The 22,034-nt window shown below is 40.3% G+C and overlaps 1 protein-coding gene across 49 annotated transcripts in view; it reads right to left on the bottom strand.

Annotated features, from left to right (window-relative positions):
* Positions 1 to 22,034, bottom strand: part of ZBTB20 (zinc finger and BTB domain containing 20) — a 473,003-nt gene that overhangs the window by 68,540 nt on the left and 382,429 nt on the right. For 10 of the 49 annotated variants that reach the window (XM_086882894.1, XM_086882878.1, XM_086882891.1 and 7 more), the window contains one exon: positions 12,694 to 12,835. The exons of 38 other annotated variants lie outside the window; for them this stretch is intronic. The gene's annotated coding sequence lies outside the window, so the exon portion shown is untranslated. Of the gene's footprint in view, positions 1 to 12,693; positions 12,836 to 20,392; positions 20,557 to 21,260; positions 21,397 to 22,034 lie in introns of those variants that run through there. One more of the 49 variants, XM_086882914.1, reaches the window with a different exon arrangement.

Raw genomic sequence — 22,034 nt, 5'->3', positions numbered from 1 at the left:
AGAGACCTGAGTGAGGCAGTCTTTTTCATTAATACCAAGGCTGCACAATGAATCAACAACAGATTCAATAAGGCCAGGAAGAGCAAAAATAGAGCTTCTGACCAAATAAAAGACATGTAATGAGATCAGAGTGTATTTAATGGGAACCTCTATTCCACTGAATAGGCAAGGTCCCAGACATCCTCCTTCCTGGGTCTCAGGAGCTAAGCCAATAGACTTCAAGTTGCATCATTAAGTTCAAAATCAGACGAACTGTAATTGAAATAAAAGTCTTATTTTTGGCTTGTTGATCAAAATGGAGCTCAGATGTGCCTGAGGGCATGATTTTCATCAGGACCTCAATGCAATCCTTGATTTCCCAAGCACTGCACCTGCAATGAATCATGGGCTCAACTAGTAGCATATTAATACCCAGTTACCTGGTGTGCAGGTGGAAATAGAAAATGCAATATTTAAATGCTTTAAAAGCACCTGCCATTTATAACGAACACAATTCTTTCCAGGCACAAAATTGCATCTTAACACACATATGCCATTACTGGAAATCATGCCCAGTGATTTTGAAATGCTATATTCACATTTGTGCCTACATCCTGATAGCCTTTCATTTCCCCTCTCTCCAATAATTAGTCTAAAAGACCCTCTTCTTGACTAAGGAAGTTAGTAGAGTCCCTGTATAGTGTTCATGGCAGATCCCTGATCCTTGTGGGAGAGTATCACAAAGCACACATCAACCAAGAGCCAAGCAATGATCCTACACTGCAGCTCGTTGTCAAAGACCACTAGTTAAAAACAGCATGTGGGCTCTCCTTTAATATGTGATACAGCAGGTGATGGAGGACTGAGAGAAATGAAAAATCTCATTCTCATGGGTGAAGGGACAGCCTGTCATCTGTCCAATTCTCCTGGCACATGAGTAGGTAATAAATACCAATTAGCATCCATTGTCCTAATGTCTTGAAGCTTGGCCTCTAACTTGGTGTCACACACAGATTCAGCAAATCCTGTGAGACATTTTGGTACCTACACAGAAGAGAAGGTAATTTGGGAGTTTGGAGATCTGGGGCAGACAAATGAAAGAAATAAATGTCTTCTACGTTTCGCTTGTTTCCTGCAGAAGAAAGCATCTGCATCAAAATGAGTTTAACCATAAGGGAATACATTCTCAATGTGTTGCACAGGGATTTAGCCACATGACTCTCATTGATGTTTATGGGAAATGAGTGGCTAAATCCCCATGTAATAGGTTGAAATTTTAGCCCAAGGAGACTGACTATGGAGTAACTCATCAAGGTCTCTGCTTACAAAAACTGTGAGCATATCAACCATTCTCAAATACCATCTCTTTTTGCTGGTATATAATCAAATGGAACCCTTGAAAGGGACCAGTGAAATTAACTCTATAAAAGGTTTCTGAGAAACCTGCAAAACAGCTCTATCTTTGAGTGCATAAACAAGATCTGTGGGTGCAAGGGCATGTCAGAGGATGACTTTTGTGTTGATCATGTCACTTTTTTACAAGCTGATACTCTGCCAGAAGACAACAAGGGGTTATTGAATAATTGAATGCTTCAGACTTCAGCAACAAAAGGTATCTAGCAGCATGGACATTCCTGCTACAAAATGCATCAAGAAGAGCTTCTAACCATAGTTAATCTCAGTAGGTTGCAAGAAAACAAGGAAGATGCTAAATCCCTTGGCTTTTCTCCTGCCTTAAGGAGGATGGAGATAAGCATCAGATTAAAGTGAGAGAATCTCTTCTGTCTTCCAGTAACACAGATACAGGCCTACCGCAAGCCAGAAAATTTTCAGTAGTCAAAATTTACAACCAAATTTGCTATATGAATATCAGATTAGAGGTTTAACCAGGAAATACACGTCTAATTCTTTCCTCAGCTGCATGAAAACTACTGCTCAGGGTAAATTAGCAAAGGTCTAGGCTCTTTCTGACTAAACTAAAAAGTCTGGGTAAGAGTGCTCTCTGAAACCTGCATCCTTTCTGTAGCAATGCCAATGAAATCCTGCAGACAATTTTCCTCCCTGCCTTTCTGTCTGCCCCAACGCAACAGGATTTTATGGAGATAGTATAGACAAAAATGAAATATTTTAACATAGCAAACCAATAGATTTTATTCTATCATCCAAGTGCAGGTTTAAAGGAAAACTAGTTCAAGTACAGTTATTATAGAAAGCAGGTTCTTTACAGATGTGGAGACAGCAAAATGATTGTTGCATGCCTTTAATTTTTTTTTTATGTAGCTGCTGAAAAACCTCATCCTAGAGAGGCAAGTATTCATGATTATTACATGGACTTGAGAAATCTCTGAAGGTTGTGAATTACTGCAATAGATTTTTGGTTTTTTAACAATTATAAACCATCAGTTGGTGTTACTCTATGAAGTTTGAGCAACGCATACCTATTCTTCTTTGGCCATTGCACTGCAATTTCAAAAGATAAACTGCATTCCTCTCTGTGTTTCAACTCTGAAATACTCTATATGTGAAAATTAATCTGGCAGACTCTTCTGAAATCACAGGCTTCTGAGATGAGCAAATGGGTACAGTTTTCTTTTAACTGTTTTTTGAACCCCATGTGTTGAGAGAAAACAACAGAATGGAAATTGCTCATCAAAATGTTAACTTGTGGCACGGCAGAGCCCCAAGCAGGTGTGTGGCATGCCGTTCCCTCTGCTGACATGCCTACCACATGGCACCCAGTTCTGCCACCTCCGTCCCTTCCCTCTGGAATTCCTCCTCCTGCAAGCGCTGAAACGTGGCGTGACTCCGAGTGGCACAGAAGTGATGGGACCTTTCAGAAAGGAAGCGCTTTGGGAAAACTTTCATTTAGGATAATCTGTCATGGAATAATCCTTTGGATTAACTGAGGCAGCCACGGTTCTTCCAGCCCAAACAGAACTGTCTCAGCTAATGTGTTTGCTGTCAGGAGCATTGCTAGTCAGGAAGAGAATGCGATCTCGCTGATTCAAGGGGAACAGCGAGGATGCTGACCTATCACAAACAACTGAATTTTTCAAATTAACAAACAGTTCAACAGACAATACAAAATATAAATAAATAAAAGATAAAGCGTCACAGAGAATACTTTGTTCATTTATTTTGACAACTCCTTAGGTTTAAATTGTGAAAATACTTTACAGTGTACAAGTAAATGTGCTGTGATGAGCTTTCTAAAAATAATGAAGGCCTCATAATCTTTGAATGAATTGTCTATCCCTGTAGCTTGTAGCTGGAACTGAGAGCTAATGGAGAAATTACTGTACAAAGGTGGCTTTTTCAAATAAATTTTGGGAGGAGAAATGTTATCTTTAACTTGTTCTTCATTCTTCATAGTGTTGTGTGTATTTCAACATCACAGACCTCAAGAAGCCAAAAGCTATTCTGCGTGTCCCCTAGATTCTTTAGCTCTCTGCTAAACCTTGGCGAAGGCTCACTCAGATTTCCCCAAAATCTCTAATGAAGAACAAAGTATTGTGTTCTGGTCTCTGGTATCCACCCCCATTTGCCTTGTGTAGAGTATTGCCAGACTTTCACAATCTCATAGGCTAATTTTCAGATACTTACTGCAACCAGGTTTTGGATAAAGAGATAGATTTGAAATAAAACTCCCCATGGGCCTAGAATAAAATTACACTTGCTCCAGAGTTCCACATTTCTAAATATACTACCCAGAATTTTAGAAGTCACTTTTGAAATATGAGCTTAAGGGTATGTAGTGTTTATTTTCACCCTTTATTTTCACCCCTCTTAAAATGCAAGAAAATGTTCTATTTTTCTAAGGCATGAAGACAATGTAGTTCCATAAACTAAAGAGAAGTACCCTTCTTCCAGCCACATCTTTGTCTTTTTCTCCCACAAAACACAATGGAAGGATAGGATACCTTATTAATGTTATTTGAAAAGATGCTATAAAACCCTATGTGAGTAGTTGTCTCTGGGCTTAAACTATCCAGGAAGTTTAAGAAAATCCTGATAATGTCTACAAGCTGCAAACAAATCTACAGGCTACAGCAGCCCTTCTTTGGTGGCCCAGGTATACTTGCTGAATTCATGTTTTCTCTTAGAAACATCAGTGTGAACAACTACTGTTTCAGGTGGCAAAGAAAAGTTACCATGTCAGAGCACACACGTGTGGCACTCTTTCAAAATCTTCAAGAGGGAAAAACAAACAAACAAAAAAAAAGATTGGCGCAAAAATCTTCACAGATTCTCTCTCTGAAGAAATATGAACTCTCAACTGTTTCAGCCACTGAGTTCCAGCAGCTGCTGTTTATTCCTTTCACCCACAGAGAGAGATGAAGAATAAAAAGCTAAGAGACGGAGTTTTGTGAGTGAGGTAGTTTGAGTCAAAGAATTGCATTGAATGTAAATTGACGGGAGATGGAGAGGGGAGTTGGTATGGACACCTTTGGCTGATAGCACGTTTATTTACCACAGTACAGGGCTGACTGTACAGGCAGCTGTCAGGGGAAGCATTCATTGATGGGACTGGGCTGGAGAATGGTTGAGGGCCTGATCCAAATTTACTAGGAAAAGCATTCCTAGTAAAATATAATGCAGCAGTAATCATTGTTATAATATTTATGACAGAGTTAGTGTAGTTTGCTACTCAGATGTGCCAGTATTAAGAGATGAAAAAGGGGAAGTTCTTGCTACATGGACAGCACTGATGGGACTTTCAGGTTTGCCATTTTCCAGTGGCCAGAGAGGTAAATAACTCAGAGATATAGCTTGATTTCAGCTGTGGGATGGCAAAGGGAAAACCAAGTCATAGCTCTGTAGATACTCAGTTGCTCCACTGGCGGCCTCAGCCTTTCCTTTCTTCTCTGGATGGAATTTTTTATGACAGCTCTGAGCTTTGACTTCATTCTTAGTGGCTGAATTTGTGTCCAAATGCCTCTTTGCTGCCTTCTTAGACTAGGTGGGGGGGTATTGCCCTAGAGGATCATGCTGTTTGAGGAAAATAAACAGCTCCAAAAATTCATTACTTTCTTTAACCCCCACCTTCTCATTATCATTTTGCAATGATAAATACAAAGTGAAGATAAGCAGTGAAAATAGAAGATGTGAAATACCCATGACAAAATACAGCAGCATTAAAATGATACTTCATCTTCCTTGGAACCATAGTTAGCTGACATGATAGAAATCATAAAACTGAAGAGCAAAAGTATTAAAAAAAAAAAAAAAAAGTGATTTGACCACTTAAAAAGATTGTTCATAGCCTGTATTTCACTGGAGAACCAAAGTCCCCAGGATTTGTTGAGATACATCCTGTGTGGCTTTCAGGATGGGTACCAACATCTTACTGTCAGCTGAGCTGCATTATGAGCCGTATGATGCCCTGTGGTCTAACAGCAGCATATGCAATGCAGACCAACCATTCCTAAATTTGGTGGGCATGATCTTCTCAGTGCAAACCTCACAAACACCCACAGCATTACCCAAGACAAAGCTCAAGAGTATTTTCTTCCCTATGACTTTTTAAAGAGAGATGTGTCCTTAGAGGAAATGCTGGGATGAAAATATTTAAGTATTATTCAGTACGTTCCTGAAATTTTCCAGTGCTGCTCTTATTCAGGATTAAATTCTACTTTATTGTGTTGTACCAACAAACAAACAACAAATCCAACCCCAAGGCATTTAGTCTAAATCCACTGGATTTTTATTGCACTACTGCTTAAGTGGGAACAGACCTCAAACAAATGCTGCTACTCCTTTTCTGAAGGCAGAAGACCGTAGCACTTGAGCTCCGAAGCTTGACCATTAATTGTTTGTATTGCAGAGCCTATGACATACTTAAGTAGCTGAGCACAACAATAAACACAATAGCCAGTTCATTAAATCATTCTTTGTTAAGACTTCCCAAAGCTTTGGGCTTAAGCCTCTTAAAATTGAAATCATTATGCTATTTTTTTTTTAAACAAATGAGCAAACATAACTCACATAAAAAGGGGAAAACACAACAGAGTCTTTGATGTATGCATCATCACTGTGATGTCTTACTGAGATTAAACTATATGTCTAACACCGTTAAGAGGTTTCAACAGCTCTTTCCAAGGAGAAGCTGAAATCAGGAAGGGCTATAAAGTGCTGCCTTTGCTGTCACCTCTCCTGCAACAGCTTTCCTTGGCCTGTCACATCATGAGAGAGGCTATCAATAAACTTTGTAGAGTGGTGTTTGTGGTCCCTCTTGTGTCTGTAAGTTCCTGTCAAAACCCTGACTTGTTGACGCTCCCTGACAGGCTCTGAGGATGACTAGAAATGACAAAAGGTGGAAGCAGGAATGGAGGTTTGCCTGCCTTGGGCAAGTTTGTTCTTTTAACACCATGTACTAATAATTCCGGCTTAGAAGAACAGCCAAACTATTCACAGCCATGAGGTATTAGGCAGGCATTTTACACAAGGCTATTTAGGGATGGATAAAATACCTTAATAAAATGCTACTGTGATGAGTGCACCAAGCTATGCTTCTTTTAAAATAAAATCATAAACCTTACCCTTTCTTTTGCTACACAGCTCTGGCTGCCTACAGCTTGCTTCTTCTCTCTGTGCCAACAGAGCAGCCACACTGAAAAAGAACTCCATTTCTCTTCCTCCATAAAACAATCCTGAACCTTTACTCACATCATATGCCATGGGCAGAATCTCTGCCTTTCCCATCCTGTAACCACTGTTAGTATGTGAAATCACACACTATTTGCATGAGAACATATTCTAAGGAAAGCAGAAGAGATATTCAGAGCTAAGCAAAGACTTAAAAGAAGAAATTACCATCTTTTTTCCCACTGTTGCTACTATCTTATTTTGTTATGATTATGACCTTTGTTGTTAGGACCACATTGGACTAAAGGCCAGCCTCTGATGGGTGCTGAGTGCTCCCTGGTTTTGATGGGTTATTTAAAGCTGCTGGGGCCCAGTTTCCTTTCCACAGGTATCCCTAAGCAGTTTAGGCCTGGGGAGTGTTGCTTACTAGCTTGAGAAGTGACGTGTTCCTCTCTGGGAACAATAAATACAAACAATAAGGGGTGTGTTGAACATCCTACTCTATCAGAACATTTAATTGCTTTTTTCACATTTTTCATTATTTCTTACAATTGTTGCTAATATAAATTTCAAGAGCTTACCCAGATATGGAAGTTACAGAATTGTAGCCAAGGATTCTTTCTCTATGAAATACCAGCCTCCAAGGCAGTTCTTCCTGACAAGAGGAGGGTGAAGAAAAAAGGTGGGAGGGGGAGAAGGAGGCAAAGCCTGGCTTCTTTTTGCCCATGTAAGGTGCCTCAGCCTGAGCACAGGGCTGCAAACTACCCGCCTAGGACAGTTGTGGCCTCAGATCTAAGACTAGGTTCTACTTTCTGTGCAGACACAAAGCACTTACAGCTTTAAAATACATGTATAAATGAATTGAGAGTTAAAAACTACTAGAGAATACTCCACGGGATTATCTGTACTATCAAGACAGGAAAACTTTGCAGATGCTACTGTCTCTCTAGAGGAATAAATGCTTGCATTTTAATATTCTCAGCAGCTGGTTCCTGTTGAATGCCATCAGGATGATTCAGCCACCCACCAGGAACACCAGTAGCAAGTGCACACACAGACAAATCTGCAAAACTTTCTGCTCCTGATGCCACCGTTGTTACTTTGGCAGAGTCTGATCTGTATTAGCTATTCTTCATTACTACCAGTAGCAGGTTTAACTTCACTCCAGGATGGTGAAAGAAAAACAACTGGTCTCTGGGGCTGCCCTAATCAATCCAACTGTCTGCTTCCTATCAGTAGTGCTTCCCACAATCCACATCATTAGCAGCTTACTCTGTGGTTACCTCACTCACTTTCAGCCTCACCACAAGTAACATATGCCCTGCGAGCTCAGAGTGATGATGGCCCAGGCAGTCTGATGTCCTTCCCCCTACCGCGGTCACCCTCTGATGACAGGGACATCACCTTATAACATGTTTGGTTTCTGCATGAGACTCAACTGCCATAGATTACTTCCTCACTCCAGCTGATGAACAATTTATGTCTAAAAATACAAGGTCTGCTATCTCTCCCCATTTAAAAAAAAAATCAACCTCAGTGACGTTCTGTCTGTGGTCTGTGGACCACTTCCAGGTGTTTTATGGAGGTGCATCTGTCTAGCAGCAATAATGAGGCATTTACTTTTCCTCAAGCGGCAATGCTTCCTGACAGTTGTTGACTGGGTCAAATCACTCAAGGCTTCCTCTAATCCTACTGGGACAAATTTCTGCCTCACTTTTGTCTAGCTCTTCTTGGAAGCAGAGAAAACTGTGATGCCAATCTGCAGAACCCTACCTGGAGAGTCAAAACACTAGAGAAGACAGATCTAAACAGCAGAGTCACTCCTGCAGACTTGTGGACCCATGACTATAGATCCTGCAGTAGGGAAGGAGTCTTTCAGTGGTAATTCATGTTATGACTGACAGCCAGAGACTGAAAACAAACAGCCCAAACGCAAAATGGTGGGAATGTAACAGAACAGCTGCATCCATCTGGTCAATAACACCCGCTTAAGCTTTCCTCCCTAATACGACTGCCATTTCACTCGGCTTAATAGGAGAGATGCTACAGGTGGACAACAATGCCGTATCAACATCTATTCTAAAATTATGGGGTTTAATTCCATCATTACAGAGCATCCTAATTTCAGCATTACTTAATGTTTTGGAAAAAAAACCCATGCTTTCAACATGGAGATAAATGTTAGCACTGACCAAATTGGTGATGTTTGCTTTCCAACAGGAACAACCTCAAATACTGGTGCCATACGTACAGATAACGCCTCAAGTTGTCTGTCAGAAAAATGTCAGAAATTCAGGTTTATTGCCTGTGCCAAGTTGTCCTGATGTGGAAAACAAGCCAAAACAGCTAAGTCATAAATTGTGCATTGGGTAAATGACAGAAACCTTATGAACACAAGTGTTCTCGTGTCAGATGCCTGATGCACCCATACAGCTTGTGACATCTACTCTTGACTGCAGTGATATTCATTCTGGTTAGAAGAGATGCTATCATATTCCTTATTTGCTTTACAAGGAGTATCTTCAAGAATTTGTATCATTTCCAGAATCCAGAGTTGTCCCTACCATGATCTCAACTTAAATCAGTGAAGTTATGGAACCACCACTTGCTCTCTCTAATGAGTGAACAGTTAAAGTGCCATTCAGAGTCAGCCAGGAGTGTGCATGAATATGGAAAGGAGAGACAGGAGGGCAGCAGAAACTGAGAGAATAATCTTTCATGACAGATTAAAAACAAACCAAAAAAAAAAATGAAAAATTTAATTGCATGCCCAGTTTCCTGGTATTTCATCTCATGTAAAAAACAAGAATTAAAATTCACTGAAAGCAAAATCACTGAAAAATGGGGATTTAATTTAATTAAACGATAAAAAATAGTGTTTTGCTTTTTTTTCTCCTTTGAGAAAATAATGAGAGGAAGGAAAAAGAGAACATTTGAATTTCTTTTACTTTTCTTTTTTTTTTTTTTTTCCCCAATCAATATCGAGGTTTTTTTGACCAATTCTTCCAGTAAGCTATCTCACTGGATGCGATGTGGCAACACAGATCTGTAACTGATTGTGGTTTCAGAGCTGAGAATGCACTGGATTGTCTTCTCTGTTATTTCAGCCCCAAAGTATATTTTAAATAGCCTTAAAGAGAATGAAAATTCTTCTCATACCAGTGACAGGGAGAAATGGCTTTAGAAAGGACTTTCATGTTTCTAACAGTTTTTGGTTTTTTGTCCTTTTGAATATTTTTTCTTTGCTTGCATAGATGCAACAGGATACCCTTTTTAAATAAGAATTTGGAATACGACACTCAGTAATCCATCCATCAACAAGAATATCCAGATATGTGTTTCTTGCAAGCAGTGAGTGTCATGGTGTTTCCTTCCATGCACTTTGTTCACATTGGAAACTAGTCAGCTACACAAAACCAGTTTGGCTTTTATTTTTTTAAATCTTTTTAAAAGCATGTTATCGTCCTAAAAGTGAGTCTGAATGCTACAGACTGGCCTCATTTCAGTGCTTCACCTGCAATGGCAACTTTGAAATTATTATTTCTCTTACTCTATTTTGCCAGATTGGTTAGGACCAGTTTTGTATTTTTACAAGCAAACCAATGACCTTCAGAAAAATATTTTTTTCTTTCTTAACAAAAACTAACCAGACTTTTATCCTGGCCAGAGGATTTTATAAAATTTTAAGAGGAAAACAATAATATCTTCCAAGCATGAAATCCTCATTACACTCACACTCAATAATGAGCATTACCAGAGATATTTCACAGGTAAAGTAGGAAACGAGAGAAATGCTACAATATTTGAAGATGAAAGAATTCTTCATACTGAACTGTGTGAAATCCAGAGGCAACCCTTCCAATTGCACTTAATTCTTTTGTAAGCATTTCACAGGCCATGCTGATGCCATCTTCTCAGCTGCCCCTGAGACAGGAAACCAGCAGCTAGTTTTAAAGTTGGCTGGAGTAATTTGAAGCCAGGGGCTAAGTGACCTGTTCCAGGCTGCACCATGAGTGGGCAGCAGGTGAGGAACGAGTCCATGTCCTGATGTCTCAGCCACCAGAGCAAAGAGAGGTGTTGCTCCAGAGAGGGCTGGAAGAGAAACAACTGGAGAAAGCTAACAGTACACTTACCGTAATAAAGTTTTACCCTATTCTTTGTTCCTTTGTTTGTCGGGAAAAAAAAAAAAAAAGCAAAAAAAAAAGCAAAAGCTATGTGTGTCAGAAGAGCTTTCTCTCGCCTAATTAGTCCCCCCTTTCGTTATGCCCTGAACACTGGAGTTTTAATCCTGAGCACAGAGAGGCCTTGGGCAGAAAATTTGGCCAGTCTTTTTCACAAAGTTTGAATGTGTTCAGACCTTTCAAAACTGTACCAACCCCTCTCTAACCTTCAGATTAAGTAGTGCATTTTCAATGCCATAATGAGCTAAGCCCGCTGGCCTCTGGTGAGATGGGAAAGTACCCGCTGCTTGAGAAGCCCTAATCCAAGGTGAATTATTGCTACTTTTTGTTACATTCTTAACATACTCTGATATTTCACCTTTTTTTTTTTACTTTATTGACCACTGTAGACTAAATTTGTTTCTTTTTCCTTTCTTTAATAGCTTTAAAATGTTTCTCTTTTCATATTAATTTCTGTGTCTATTCTCAAGACCTTTTCTCTTTTGTTCCCATCTCTTTCCCTCTTTATAACTAGATCTTTGACTTCAGCCACATATTTCTTTCATTTCTGCCTTATAAATTCAAGTAGAAAAAGAAACCTACTCTCTTTGCATACTGTTTCTCTTCTCTATTCAACCATCTCTTCTGCCACCAGTAACTCCTCACCTCTCACTTCAAATTCCATTATTCACCTCCTCATTCCCTCTAACTTTATTCTGGGTGTCAAAAATTTACCACCAGTTAACCAGACCAGCAAAGTTTATTAATACCAAGCATGGGGAGAAGATTTCTGACAGTAGAGGGCTCCTTAATACATCAGACAAAGGCATAGCTGAGGTTAAATCAAATTTAGACTCAAAACAAGTAGAACAAACTTTAAAATCTTCTGAATGATTGTCTTAAATATGTGGTCTTTCCTGATAACCACATATTCTGATGACTTAAAGACTTTAGGATTATCTCTTTTCCTGAAAGATATATTCTAGTTCAGCAGAACAAAAGTGCTTTCAGAAATTCAGTAGGCTTTATCTTGTAAAAGTAAGTAGTTAGGACTATTGGAAGTGCCTTTTCTGCTTGACCATCTTCAGAGCTCAAAAGGCATCAGTGTTCAGTCTGTCTCGGATTTTTCCTGGCAGTGCCCCTGTTGTTCCACCTGCCAGCAGACACTGGAGAGTTTGGGATGATTCTTTCACTCTTCATCTACAAGACTATAGCTCCCTGTTTGCAGGGGTTACTCTTTCTCAAGCCTGGGCTTCACAGCTCCTTTAAATATGGTGACTATGAGCATCTAAATGGATGCAATTCCCTGAGCACCCACCTGTACACTGACAGAAAAACTGCGCCACTTCTACTTTTCAAAAGCCTTTTCTCATTTTACAGCTCCAGTCCCTGCCCCAGCTCCTGCTCAGGACTTTTCCAGACTGCCTCTGTACACCTGCGTAGTTCTCCTTGGCTCACTGAGGTCCCCAGAAGCATCACTAAGAGACCAGGATTAACACATTTCTCCAACCACATGTTCAAAGGACTGTAGCAGCCACAGAGCTGTTAGGCCCAAGACACATAAAGTTATCAATGACTCAATTTACATTACATTACCATTTGGATATTTATGTTCTTAATCATATCTATGAGAATATACAGTCGTGTCAAAACTGAAGCACAACTGATGGATACGGAACCAACCAGCATCGAATACATGGATTTTTCAAGGTCTGTTTAAATTCAGTCTAAACTGTGGGTTTATGGCATTGCAAAAATTTACTGAAAAAACACGAGTTAATATTTGTCCAGTTCTTTCACATGAGAAGCACTGTTACTGTTGTCAAAAAGTCTACTGTGGGCTTAAGTAGCTGTGAGAATGCAAAACAGTTTAAAATTTGAATAGCTTTCGTAACTAATAGCAAGTAGGCAATATAACAGATGGCGACTCACATGAAAGATAAACCACATCTTAATAACAATAACTTACATTCAGAGGGGTAGTGTTTCCTAGTGCTTAGAGCATGAGACTGAGAACCAGGATTCTCAAGTTGTTCTCTTGGCTCTGCTATTGATTTGCTGTGTGCATTTAGAAAAGTCGCTCAAACATTTCTGTGCCTCAGTTTCCTCATCTGCAAAATAGAGACAGTTCTTACAAATATCACCAGACCACTGAGGGGAAGAGACCCAAGCTGTCAAATTTTATAATAAGCATTTTAGACAAATGAAGGTATGGAAGAGAGGTGTTGTTTGTTGTTATTGCTGAGTCAGTCATTGATCAAATTGCAAAGTGGTTACTTTGAGCTGAGCTAATACAGCCATCCTAAGAGTGGGAGGTGGCAGCTGCTTAACGGTGCTCCAAACCCTTATGGTGTGGTTCAGGTCTGGAAATGAATACTGCCCTGCACAACTGACACTTCAGAGGGAATTCAAGGAGGCCAAATACTATCGCCTTCATTGAAATTTAGCCAGGACATTATGCAATCTTTAGCAGCAGTCTGAATCTCTATTTTTATATCTCTGATAAAAAGGAACACCTAGAGCTCTCCAGGCTTCTGTCATCATTAGTTGGCACATTACTTCATTTTGATCAGAAAGAAGATTGCTTCTCACCCTCTGACTTTGTTTGGTGCATTTCTACAGAATCTCACAAAGGTTCTCCAAAGCAAGCACGAGAAAACTCTTATGGTGTCTGACATGAGTATAATACAAAACGAATAGGCTGAAAAATCAATGTTCCCCTTAACTTTCTACTATTTATGTTCTTTTGATATTGTTGTTGTTATTTTTGTTGTTTATAAGGGATGGAAGTTTTAACTGTATGAGCAGTAGAGACTATTTAGGGTCCATTATTGCCATTCTTGTCAGACAGAGATAACTTTGCTGTGAATTTAATGAAAATAGTGGTTAAAGAATTGGATCAGGATGTTAAAAATTATTACAGAGAGGAAGGCTCCTTGTAGGGTACACCCTGGTGCTTCAGCAGCGTGCATGCAATGGCACAAAATAAAGCTTGAACCCAACTTGATGGCTTTTTTCATTTGCTGGGATGTCTCCCTCATCCACTCTGCTTAGCAGTCTCCAGCTGTACAAGGTTATTGTGGCACTGATAACTTTCTGTGGCTTCTGAAAATTTGGAGATATGTTTCAACAAGAAAAAAAAAAGATTATCTATCTATATATATATATCTATCTAGAACACTTGATCTCACTGAAGAAGACTCTGGCATCTTCGTTACAAAGAGATTTCACTGGTATTTCCTGATTCTCCAGCCAAATAAATTATCACTAAAGCCTTTTCTCTGGGAGGATGGAACAAAAATTATTTCTCATGCTGGCTTGATAGGATATGTAGTTGAGATTAACAGGTCAGAGAGTTTTAGGAGCCCTATTCTGAAGACTGACTAAAGAATATTCTATGTAACTAACTTAACTGCTCTCCAGATGGTCAAAACTGAAAAGGCCATCTGAGCAAAAATCAAGTTTTGGAAAGTGCCATGAGAAATTTTAGCCAGAGGATGTGGATTCTGCTTGTGCTGGCTTCAGTGGAAACAGACTCACTCTAAATATTAATTTTTTTTTTGTTTGTTTTAAACCCTTAATTTCTTACAAAGAAATGTCTGGAAATTCCATGTTGTTATTTTCAAAAGTGATGAGCTCAAATCACAAAATCTGGATCTGGATGCCTAGCAGTGCCAGAAGTTCAGGAGAGTTTGGACCAAGAAGGCTGGCTCAGGCAAGTGTTGAGTGTTTTCCCAGGATTTTTTGAAGGCCAAGACAAGGGTTTCAAAGAGGAGAGAGGCATGTGCAACATGGCAGAGTTACAAAAAAACATCGCTTGGAATTTCCTGGGTTTTGCGAGATTAAAATTGTAAGTCTAATTAGTTTAAGGAAATTAGCTCTTTATAATTTTCATTTTGTATTGAAGAAGTAAGAAAAATTAAAAATAGAATGAGAATGGAAAAATTAATGGGTTTCAGTAATTAGTTAATCAGAAAATGCTCCTGTCTTAGTGTGGCTGCCCAACACATTAAAAAAGAAAAAAGAAAAAAAAGTAACCATGACTTTCCTCATACTTTCCAAAACAATATAAGCTTCACCTCTGAGCTTGGAACAACTACTTGACATTTCAACTCAGCTCATTTTTTAGCGGTAAGCCACTGAAATTGGTGTTTAGGTTGAAATACCATCTCACCATAACGTTAGTACAGACACAGAATAAATACATATATCCTGGCAAAAATAAACCAGAATTTGTTGCTCCTACTGGCCACATCACATTTATATGACTTGCATGCACTAATGAAATGTTAAATGGAAGGGAAACCTCTTCTGAGAGCAGACCTTTTCACCAAGTGGTGAACTGGGGATCTCTGACATCTGAAAGCAGCAGGACAACTTATTACGCTGTAGGAAAACACATTTCTCTTGACAGTGGTGATCCAGTCTGAGGCCTCACAAGCCACACACTGGTGCACTAAAGAGACATGTGTTAGACAAGCTGTTTTGTCCCTTGGCTATCACCCTCCCGAGCACTGAACAGATCTGGATTGGGCTGGCTTAGAAAAAAAGTCAGATGAAAGCAGTGAAGTTAAGCCAAGTCAAAACACAACTTTGGTGCAATTCCACCAAATCCAAGTTATGCTAACAAAACTTCAGCAGCAGCGAGCCTGTCCTTCTCTGCCCAGCCCAGAGCACTACTCTCAGGCATTAGCTGCAGCACTTGGCTTTCAGCTCTCTGCACCTCTTTGCTATATTTATTTTGTGAGGCAGCTAAATACGTCTTTTATAATTATTTGAGCTTATAACATCTTTGAAATGAAAGAATCTACTCTGCGGAGATGATGCTGAAGAAGTCTGAAGAGCACGTTGTTTTGTTTTTTCCTATAAATAAGGATGCTGAGCAACAATCCACTGAAATGGCCAAAAACTTGAAAGGAGCCTTTCAATTCCCACTTACATTGCTCTCAAACTTCAGCTTTATCGCGGAGCTGTTTCCTGATTGTCAAGTCAACTAAATTCATGGGCGGCTACCAGAATGAGCTGACAAATAAATACAATACCCACAGCTAGGACTGCTCAGAGCACTGGAACACGTGTAGAGTACCAGGGAACATCATGTACCGTGCACGCAGAGCACACAGTTCTTAAACATTCGCAACACTTACTCCAAAACCAGATTTCTTCCAACAAAGTCTGTAATTGCTTCCTCAGGAGCACGAACATGCCTAAGCATGAAACGTTAAAGTAAAGCTGGTTTTAAGTTGGTCAAGGAAGAGAGAAAAGGAAAGAAGCCTGAAAACGTCTTTGGTCAAAGAGTCTTACTCCTCATTGCGACAACTGGCAAAAATGAAATAAAAAGAAACGGTGTGCTGTTGAGAGCAAGGTAAGATACTGGTATTTATCTGGAGGATCTGGAGGCATATCCAAATGAAGTTTCAGACTGCAGGAGTCATCTCAACTCAGCTCTAGCACCTCCACTAAAGCAAGAGCACCCTGCAGGCTCCAGAGGGATGCTGTGCTGTGCAAGCATACGCTCTGGGGTTTCTGGTTTCCGACACTGATTCAAGACCACCCTAAATCCTGATCTTCTAGCTCTGTTTTTCATTACCTTTTCTCAGGAAAACCTGCACTGATTTCAGTGGGAAGGTGTCTTAGATGAGAAGTAAGAAACATCACCAAACTAGCAGGACAACCTCAACTTACACACCTACAGTACAGCTGAAATGCAGTTGTTTCTGGATTCTTAACAAAAAAACCTCTGGTCCGTATTTGCCTCACTTACAAGATTGCTTTTGTACACTGGCCTAAGTATACACTGGAAAGGAAAGGCTAAAACTTACAGTTCTTCAGCTGTGTTAATAGGAATATCAGCCCAAAATGTGTATAAATCACACACCAAAATCCATCCATACTTTCCCCCGGAGCGTGGCCATCGGCCCGCACACAGTCACTGCTGAACAGCACAACTTGGTAGAAGGACTGGCTGGCCAAAGCACCTACCTCTGAAAGTATCAGTAACTCCTTTGTGTCTCTACAGTGCAAACAGGATTTTGGCTTTGCTGATCTTACCAAATTCGGACAAATAAAGCACCGAGCTCCATAAAAATACAGTAATAATTACAGAAGGAGCAAAGTTGTGTAAAAAGCTCATTTACTGGTTTGCTTAATAAAGTATATTGCGATTCAGGTTGCAAAAAACTGAAGCAAACGAACAAAAACCTGAACACTTGAAATCCCTCTGAAAAAACTTAAATCTCCTCCCTTCAAAACCTCTCATTTTGGAAGGTTTGAAGGATTTTCCTTCCTCCCCACCTTTAAAAATCAATTCTTAACAATTCTGAACAGAAATCCTTAGTTCACAAAGAGAAATTAAAACATTGCATAGGAAAGTATCAAAACAAAACATTACCTCTTTTGGAAAGACAGACCTTTGTCCTTGCAACGATTTAGTAAACTTGATTTCAATTCAGTGTTTCTGTTGATGTGACTTAGCATTTTCAGAGAGAAAAGTTTTGCAGCGGCGTTTGTCTAAATAATGTAATACTAAAGACCGCACAAACAGGGAAAAAATATCATCTCCCTTAACTAAAATGTGACTCAGTATCAGAAATGCTGCTGCCATAAGGCTACTTTGCTGCACACCTCCAATTGTTAGCTGCTGTCTGGCTCCCCCCATCCTATTATTAGGCACCGGAGTTCTGGTGCAGGAAACTTTTATGGGCGGCGTACACAAAGCGTGTCTAATTTCTAACTCGCACTTCATCCTCTCTTCCTTCAGCACAACATTTCATTTTCTTACAGCCTTAACTGCCCCCATTTGCTCACCTAAATGCAGAAAAGCCCAGCATAGGGATTGCTGCCTGACAGCTTTTCAAACTCGGTGTGGAGAAGGTGCCCAAATGAAATAAACATATAAACAGAGGGAAGTTTATGAAAGTGAAAGGAACGGCGCGGAGCGGCAGGAGCGGCAGCAGGCAGCTCTGTACTCCTCCTCAGACTGACACAGGTGTATCCCAACTTCACCTACTCAGGCAGGAGAGACAGGGAGACACGTACCGGTATATATGGACACACCGAGAAGTGCCGGGAAGGGCACAGGAAGAAGCAGAAGAGAGAAATAAAGCCGAAAGGTGTTATTTATTTTTACAACTCGACAATGAACTTCAATTTTGGCAGAGGATTAAAAACAGCCCCGGGAAATGATTAAGTTTTTTTTTTTTCTTTTTTCTTTTCTATAAAGCTTCAGCACAAGAAAAGAGATTATAAAGGGGATACGCTCACACGGGCACACATAAAATAGGGGGGAACTAAGGAGAAGGAAATGAAAGGAAAAGAAAACAAACAGCCTCCTAACAGGCCCATACTGCTAACGGGAGTCCAAATAAAGAGTCATATGATATCTGATAGTGCAGGACACGTCGCCAGGAGCTGGAGCGGATTGCCTGCAGGAAGAAAGAGCCAGTGTGTTACTGCTCAAAGAGCTTTTCTTTCCCCCTTTTTAAATTTTTTTTTCCCCTCTCTCTCTTTTCTCCTGTACTGTGAATGTGTTACTCTCAGGTCAGGTCCACAGAGTCCCCAAAAGACAGCTATCGTCTTTCTCCCTACTTCTGGATGCATTGACAGCCCCTGGAAGATGCCTTCTACTTGAGATTGAGGGGGCTAAATCTAGGTTTCATCTCTATTCTGACGTCTCTCTTATATCACCATCTCCACGGTTGCAGTACAAAATTCTCACAAAAAACATCTTATATTTAAAAAACATAAAGAAGGGACAGAGAGGTCAGACTGGGGGAGAAGACAAAATATTCAGGCAGAAAAAAAATGAGACTGCTTATCCTATGGAAAACTTCAAAGGCCAACTCCCCTTTCTGCTCTCTTTTGCTTACTTTTCCTGTGATTTTTTTTTTTTTCTTCTTTTTCAGAGAGAGCAAGAGAAGAAAGTCACAGAAAATACTGAGACCATGAAAAACATCAGGAGTTAAGAAAACTCTCTGGAGGAATGAGGAAAGCAAGGATTTTAAGTGAAAGAAAGACATTTTTTTTGGTAAATTTGCCAAAAGTTTTTCTATTTGTTATGGTGGTCCATACCTCTCAGTCAAGGATTCCACATTAAACTGGGGAGCCTGCTAAGTACTTTTAGCTTGGCACTACTCTTGCTGTTGCCCATGGAAAGACAGAACACCTGGGTTACCTGCAGCAAAGGAACCTGTACTCAGAGTGGGAGACTTTAGCCCGTGATGATTCCCCAACTTCTGCTGGGTGAGCTGTGCCCACAGCTTTGGAGAGGGAAGAGTCCCAGCTAATGAAGCTGTGAAAGTGAAAGCCCCCAGTCTAGATTCTGGTATGAAAACAAAACTGTGTTTTACCTGCTGGTTTCACTTGTCATGGGCAGTTTCCCTGCACTTCTGCAAGGGACAGGCTGTATGCTGCAGGATGTTTTGCCACTGTAGGGTACTGGGATTTCTAAAGCGGTGCAAGCAGAGCCCAAGGATGGATTTTTTTCTCCCCCTCATCATATGAGGAGATGTAGATGGACTAATTCCCCATGTAGATTTACACAATGCATAGGTGTTGCTTAAAAACTGTTAGAACACATATGCGATAGCTACGAAGCTGTAAGAGACAACCTCTTCTGAGCAAAGCCTGCAGCATGAAAATAAAAATCAAGGTATTGTACTAGTGGTGCAGCCAGAAACAGTCATCGTAACTCTGCAATAATTTGATCTAGTTTTGTGTATTGTCTGCTGCTGATTTTTAGGGGGGATATAACATACAGTTTCCTCTCTTGTTTTCTGTACCTCTGCTATATGATACTGTTCTTAGATTGGCAATTTGTCAAAGCCAGGAAAATACAGATCAATATAGGAAGGAAGGCAGAATTTGGATAAAGAATGCACTTCCTTAAGCTACTGAATTTGCAACAGTATATATTCTCAAACATCCTAATCCCCTACACAGGAGATGCTGTACAGAAGATATCCTGTGGTGTTATACATTATATGCAATAAAATTCAAATCAAACATCTCTTTAAATGTGATGCACTATTCCATTCTATATTACATGTGCCTTTTCACATACAAATAGACAAAGAGTGTATCTATAAGAAACACATTCAGAAGAACAAAAAATCTACAGTGCAAGAAAGTCTATCCTGAAACCCTCAGTCTGGGGCTTGACTGAAGAGCTAAACTCAGAAGGTGAAATGGAGCCATTTAAAAGAAGGTCCCACCGAACAGGAGAAACAAGCAAACAAACAAATAAACAAAAAAAAAAATCCCTGAGCTCCGACTAATCATTTGAGCTGCCAATGAGAGGTGACTTTTAGACAGATGGTCAGGGAAAAGCTGGGTCCGTGGACACAGACGTTAGTGCCCCATCTGTATTTTAGGATCCTAGCTTCAACAAGCCATTACCAACTTTTTTTCTAAGTGACAGAAAGTGAAAGATTTCTGTTCCCACTAATTTGCTTCTTTCTTACCGAAAGCACCCCACTTCCCTCTTTTTTTTTTTTTCCCCCCGGTAAAAATTTGTTGATTTTTTAAATAAACAGAAACTGTTTGTAGCATAACTTTTATGCCCAAAAAAAAAAAAAAAAAAAAAAAAAAAGAAGCTAGGTAAGTTGGCAAAACAGCAATTGGAATTTAAAGACAGAGTTAAAAAAAAAGGGAGGAAAAGAACGACATACCAAACTCACTTCTTCTTGTCCCCCTTCCATTCCTGTTCTTATTAATTCCAAATTATAATTTGGAGGTAAGGGAACTGCATTTCCTTTCAATCTATTTTGTTGCTGCCACACATTCTGTGCTTTGCTTCTCTCTCTTTCTTTTTAGGAGGGGGAAAAAAAAATCCCTAATAAAAATAGAAAAACATATCTCAGGCGTTAAGCTCGCTCTCCCCCTTCCTTTGTAAAGAACTCTTTGTTCTCTAGTGAAAATGCTGAAAAAAATCCCCGGGCTCCCTGAAACAAGTGCAAAACACTTAGAGGCTTTTGGGCTGGCGAGGAGCCAGAAACCCTCCCGCTGTCTGGTTAGGAAGAGAGGAAAGAGAGAGAGAGGAGAGAGAGGGAAAAAATTGGAGCTTCCTTTAATAGACATAGGAAGCAGGTCCTTTTTTTTTTTTTTTTCCCCCCCGTTTTTCCCTTTTTTTCAAAACTGGCGGTCAAGCGTTAAGTAACTCCCTGTCTAAATCCACCTGCTGGAAATGAACTTGGGTAACCCCCCCCAGGGGTGCACAAAGAGGAGACACAGTAACACACTCCCGGCTCTTCTCCCAGCCGCCCCCTCCCCGCTGCCCTGCTTCCATTCTCCTGCTCCCAGCACACAAATGCCCACAGCTCGCACTCCCCCTGCCACCACCGAGCCACGAACCAAAATAAACGCTCGCTCCATCTACTTAAAGAGCAGAGACGGCTGGAAGGGGGGGGGGGGGGGGGGGAAGAAGGGAAGAAAAAAACCCAAAAAATAAACAACCAAAAAAAAAAAGAGGGGGGGGGTGGAAAGCGCTCTTTTCCATCTCGGTTGCGACAGTGATAAGGGGTAGGGAACATCTCATACCTGGTGTGAATGCTAATCAGCCAGGAGTTCTCCTTTTTTCCCAAGACAGGGAACTGTTTCCTTCCAAATTTATTAGAACCTCCTCCACTGCCTCTTTGAAAAACCTTCTTTGTCACCCTCTTCCCAAGTCCTGATACTTCTTTAAAAAAAAAAAAAAAATGGCTTCGGAGCTCCTTCTATTCTTGATATTGATTCTCTCTCTCTCTCTCTCTCTCTCTTTCTCCCTCTCTCTTTCTCTCCCCCCCCACCCCTCCTCCTTTCTCCTGTCTCTGTCTCTTCTGAGTGGTCTATTGATAAGTCCCTAGAGGCACTGGGTCAGCCTGCCCGTAGGAAACCAGACACAATGCACAAATCTCCGAGTGCCATTCTGCCATCAGCAAGCAGACCACGTTTAGGAGAGAGGAAAAAAAACACACACACACACACACAGTAGAGCAAAAGACAGAGAGAGAGAGAGAGAGAGAGAGAGAGGGAGAGAGAGGGAGAGTGTGAGAAAAAGACTGATTGGAACAGGAGGGAGGGAGGGAGCGAGAGAGCGAGGGAGAGAGAGCGACACTGCCAGTCAGGTTAATCATCCCTACTTTAATTAGCTGTTCGGCTTAGACATAAAACAATTGAATTTGAATGATCTGTCAGTGGGCTCGGCTGAACCAAAGGGGAAATGCGAATATTACAAAAAAGACTGTTGGTGTATTCAGATAAGCTCACAGGGAAAATCCTCAAAGGATAACTATTAAAACTTACCACCAAACAAAAAGTAAGATTCAAATAGCA

The sequence above is a fragment of the Cyanistes caeruleus genome, chromosome 3 (genome assembly GCF_971803275.1).
Source record: "Cyanistes caeruleus chromosome 3, bCyaCae1.hap1.1, whole genome shotgun sequence".
Classification (NCBI taxonomy): Eukaryota; Metazoa; Chordata; class Aves; order Passeriformes; family Paridae; genus Cyanistes; species Cyanistes caeruleus.
The sequence above is the reverse complement of the archived record's forward strand: the minus strand, read 5'-3'. Positions and strand labels throughout refer to the sequence as shown.